Here is a 6,000-nt window from a genome sequence, read left to right on the forward strand (position 1 = left end):
CTTCTGCATAACCTGCTTCAAAATAGGCTTCAGTTTCATCGATCACCTCTTCATTCGACGAAAATATCTTCACAGCGAGCATTTTTTGAGATCTGAGAACAGGAAATAGTTACTGGGGACCAGATCTGGAGAATACGGTGGATGAGGAAGCAATTCGAAGCCTAATTCATAAATTTTAGACACGATGCATTGTCTTGGTGAAGCAGCACTTTCTTTTTCTTTAAATGCGGCCGTTTTCGGCGATTTCGTCCTTCAACCGACCCAAAAACGCTATGTAATAGTCGCTGTTGATGGCTCTTCCATTTTTAAGGTAGTCAATGAAAATTATTCCATGCGCAGCCCAAATACAGACGCCATAACCTTACCAGCCGACTGTTGCGTATTCCCACGCTTTGAAGCGGGTTCATAGTGTGCAGTCCACACGGATAACTGTCCATTGGACTTCGGAATGAAATGATGGAGCCATGTTTCGTCCATTGTCACATATCGATGCAAAACTCAGGTTTATTACGCTTGATCATCTTCAAACACTGCTTCGAATTATCAACTCGTCGTTGTTTTTAGTCAAAAGTGAGCTCGCGCGGCACCCACTTTGCACAGAGCTTTCTCATGCCCAAATATTCCTGAATGATATGATGTACACATTCAGTTGATATCTTTAGAGAGCCTGCTATTTCACTCAGTTTCAATTTACGGTCATTCGAAATCGCTTTGTGGATTTTTTAAATGTTTTCGTCGGCAACAACCTCTTTTGAGCATCCACTGGGTTCAAACTTAGCATACCAATTCTTGATAGTTGATTTTTCTGGAGCAGTGTCCGGAAACTCGGCATCAAGCCAAGTTTTTGCTTCAACTGTATTTTTCCCTTCAAAAAACAATATTTTATTTGCGAAATATCTTTTTATCCATTTTTTTCATAATAACAAATATTGCTTCACTCAAAATGCTATAATTCACAAACTAATGGTCCGACAGCTGTCAAATTTATACACGCATCTTTTGAGGGTTAGGGCTAACTGAAAAACATATGGATCTAATTCTAGTAGCGCCATCTATGTGTCAGGCCGGGGACTTTTTAATTGACCTGTTACACTGAATAATTATAACATTCCAAACTATGATTACATTATCAGTGAGTATTCGATGGCCTTTCTAATAATTGTAATTATTCTGAACTACTTATGATTCAAACTAGACACATGTTAGAAAATAATTTATTGTTCATACAAAACCTGAAATGAATGAAGGGCAGTTCTTCACCTGATTGAACGTTAATCTCTCTCCGGAATACTTGCTTCTTACTTTCGTCTTTCTTACTTTTATTCTTTCAACTAATCGCAACAAATATAAAAATCGATTGTTAAATTAACCCATCGCGGTTATTATACAAACAAATTAATAATCTATTATTGAACAAAAATTTTTACTGAGATCTAATATATCGTTAAGAAAAAACAATAGCATTTCAACAACTTAATGGAGACGTGAGGAAGAAATTTAATAGTCTTTTGATACTTTGAAAGTATCCCAGAATCAATCCATGAATATGTTTTGTTAATTTTTGAGATTCTTATGGCTAATGAAAGTTACATGTCGGATTTTGATTTAGGTAGGACAGGAAAAATGAGTGTTCATTAATAATAATCAAGAATAATTTGCATAGCATGGAGTTTTAAATTTGCAAATGCTTTATGGGATAAAAATTACGTACACAGATGATTTCGAATTGATGATACTGATGATAGTGAATCCTATATGAACATACGGAGTTCAATTATGGGGATGTTCTGCAAAGAGTAACATAAATAAAATACAAATTTTTCAGAACAAAGTTCTGAGAGGTATTGTGGGTGCACCCAAATACTATAGGACTGATTACCTACATCGAGACCTTCAGATACCCACAGTCAGTCAAGAAATCAAGAGAATTGCAAGGGGACATGAGGAAAGACTCCATTCTCATACGAATATTGAAATATTACTTTTGGTATCACCAGAACAGGACACAGTCTCAAAAGAATCAAACCGTCTGATCTTGTATAGTGTTGTGTAGTGAGGTGCATATATTAAAAATTCAGCAGTGACATGTATAAACATTATTTCACCAGAGTCTGAGATAGGGCCAATGGGTCCTCCTAGTTATATACCCAGATTTAAGTTATCATAATGACAAATTGTAGGCTAGACGGAAACGACTAGTAACAATGTATTAATTAAACAATAATAAACAAAATTTAAATCTTAAACTAACATATCTTAACCGGAATATTTTGAGTTGAATTTGAGCACTCATTCATCAATAAATGGAACTAAAACAGGTTTAGACATTAGAGTGGGAGACAAATAAAAAATATCACTACAACTATACTTAGCTATATCTTGGAGAGAATACTGAAAACTTAACTAGAAACATTGAATCACAAATAAGTAATGATGTATATATAATTGGTGCACCTTCATGGGCCACAGAAGTAATAATCATTGAAAGGAAATTAGTACTCACATATAATCAAACTACATGTACACAAATATCTATGATTATTATATAATAAATATAATAAAAATGAGACGACATAGTGAATTTTGAATGAAGAAATTTAAAAAAAAAGAAAGAACTGAAAATGTAAAAATGTTATACATAAGACATCCCAATTATCAATACACAATAAATTACTGAAAATTGACCTAAAAACAAAAGATATTCTGCGAGAAGTGATATATGTACAATAAATGTTTTTCAAAATAAGCTCCAAAAAGAAGTCATTTTAAGTCAACTGATATATTTCGTATTGATTTTAAAGCACTCCTTTTTTTCAAAGAAACCTATTCAATAAGAATTAAGAATTAAGTTATAGATAATGCTTTTGGGGATCTCTCTGAAATAGTGTTAATCAAGCTTTAAAAATATCGTTACGTATTTGATTATACACTGCTGTAATTTTTCAGTTGATATGGTTGGCCTTTCTAATAATCGCAATTACTCTAAGCTACTTATAATTCCAAATGGACGCATATTAGAAGAAACATTTATTTCGAGCTGCAGCTGAAATGCCCGAGTCTGATGAGGCATTTGCAATGTTAATCGACGATTTTATTTTTAGATTGCAGAACAGTTCGTCGCCTGATTGGACGTTGATCTCTCTAGGAATATAGTTCTTTAATATTATTTGTTCAACCGAGAGCAGCGTATAAAAATCGACTAATTTAATTATATATGTTGTCTTTGTTTCTATTGACCGCATTTTATGTGAATGAAAGAAAATTTTTAGACGAAAAATTTTGAAGGTGATGTGAAATGCGAAATGACATTGAAAAACTAACGATGCATGCATCCCAGAAGCAGAGAAAGATTAGAAACATAATAATGATCATAATTCTTTAAAATTGAATTAAAATTAAGCGTTTTTGCCGAACATAGAAGTGAACATGAAACCAAAACTATCGAAACATTCGCCAAACATATTCACTGATATATTCTTTATCACGACTAGTAAACCGATTAAAATAGCAATTATCGTCTATCTACTAATGTATCTTCACTACAATTTAGCAAGTGTTATATAGAAATAAAGGTTTCATATAAAATAGAAAATCTGATCAGCTGGTACAAGGTCGGTGCGGATTCTGAATAGCATCCTAGTAGAGTGCCGATTTTATAATAGAATAATAACCAGATTTTGGGTGTGTGTGTTTTAAAGTGTCCTTTTTACTAACGACGGTTTATCTGGACTGGACCTACATTTAAACGTGAACAACTTAGAATTCATCCCAGAAGGCATCCGGTCTTACCCAGCCTGGTTACTGGCATGACTGAGATCATTTTTCTTGTCGGATTTTGCATTCTCACAAATATTAAACAATCACAAACATATGTTCACGACCACGCCCCAGCAGGATTCGAACCCGCGTCTATCACAACGGTAGAAGGACCGTCCTGTCGCCTTTACCACTGCGCCAGATTACCAAATCATTTTTCATTGTAACATCAGCTAATTTGCCTAATACAGAGGTCCCCTTTTTTTTAACAATGATGAAATCCTCATTAGTATTAGGAATATATAATAGCTTCAAAGAATTTATATTCCTCATTTGGTGAATTGTTAGTTCCCACGTAGAACATCAGACAAACTAGAAAGCAGTAGATAAACGAAAGCTATAGAAGAAAAAATAAAGATGGGCTATCCTCAAGGGTGAAATCAATGAGTGATAAAAATAAGCAAAGAACTATACAATTTTTTTAATTTGAATAAATAAATTACTCACTTCGTCACTCAATCGTCGTGGTGTATTGTTTTTTCGGAATATATTTTACGTCCAAAATATGAATAAAATATAAAGCCTATAGAAATGACATGTGTATGATGAGTAGTAGATAATTAGTTGCAGTTAAGTAGTTAATAGTTACAGTAGCTAAAATTAAACTAAGTATAAATTGTATAGATGAAACATAAACATTTTTTTTATTACTGTTCGTGATTCCACAATCTGCCCTATTGCCAATGAGTATTTCTTATGTCTATATTACATATATATGGCATGTAGAAAATTACTTCATTAAGCAATCTTCTGTATAAAATGTTATCTTAATTAATTAGTCTTATTCTAAAGCTAATTCTAAAGTCTACATATGTCCAGTAATAAGATCAGGTGGTGATAAACTTTTTAGTCTACGCACTTTACTATCACGTCCCGTATTTAGCTGATTAGTGAGTACATTGGGATGCACTGACACTCTTTCGAAGTACTTCACACAAACATGTTGAATTACACTCTTTATAGGTTCTAGAGGAATATCGCGTTGTATCACTTTATTTGAAATATAGTACGGAGCGTTAGCAATGACACGCAACACCTTATTTTGTAACCGTTGAATGATGGGCATATTAGATTTGCTAGCGGTATCCCATAGTTGGATTCCATTGGATTGTTGGATTGTTGCTTGAGTAAAGACTCATACAACAATACCTTGTTATCTAATGATAACTTGGATTTACGCCCGATGAGCGAATACATTTGATACAATTTAAGTCCAAGTTGTTTCCGTTTAGAGAGTATGTACTTCTTCCAGGTTAGGCGTCGGTCTAAGTGCATACCAAGATATTTAATATGCTCTGCTTGGAGGAGTTGACGATGATTGATATTGCATGGATTTTGTTTCATTGGCTTTAATGCGCCATGTCTTCAACCATAATTCTATTTGCTCCAGGTGGGTTTGTAGGTTTATTGATGCTGTGACTGGATCTTCATGGGATGCTAAGATTGCTCTGTTGTCTGCATAAGTTGCCACAGTAGTTATTTTTGTGGTGGGCAGATCGGCCGTATACAGAAGATACAGTACTAGAGTCAGTACACTACATTGCGGAACTCCTGAATATATTGAATTTAATTCGGTATGTTCATCGCCTTGATTTACAATAAAATATCTATCAGTGAGATACGATTTTAGTAACTGATAGTCCGAATGAGGGAGAAGTTTCTCTAGTTTAACCTGCAAGCCCATATGCCATACTTTGTCAAAAACCTTTTGGTATTTGTAGATGAAATATATAGAACAAATAACACTGTTAAATATTATGGTTTTTAATGACTAATACGATAAGATATATGTCTAAATGACCTTTTATTGATTAAATTTTATATCAATTATTGTGATTATTTCTTTATTGTCCTAATTTTGAAATATCAATAATTAATTTAGATAGTGTAAATACATTCGCAATATACATATACATTTCTTAATTGCAAAAATTAATTGTATTTCTGATTGTTTAAATATACATGCTAAAATCAAATATCAATTTTAAAATTGTTTTATTCATATATTCTCTGTTTCAAGTATTGTTTTAAGTTATAGTTATATTCTCTTTCATTTATTAATTAAAATGTATGTTTATAACATAAAACTTATGAAAATTCATGTATACTTATATTTGATTGTATTGAAACCTACTGTAGATTAACTGTTATTTAATAACACATTTAAGAAAGATTATTGAGTGT

Source organism: Rhynchophorus ferrugineus, unplaced genomic scaffold (assembly GCF_030347505.1).
Source record: "Rhynchophorus ferrugineus isolate W39M unplaced genomic scaffold, kcgeb_rfMv2 rfM9, whole genome shotgun sequence".
Classification (NCBI taxonomy): domain Eukaryota; kingdom Metazoa; phylum Arthropoda; class Insecta; order Coleoptera; family Curculionidae; genus Rhynchophorus; species Rhynchophorus ferrugineus.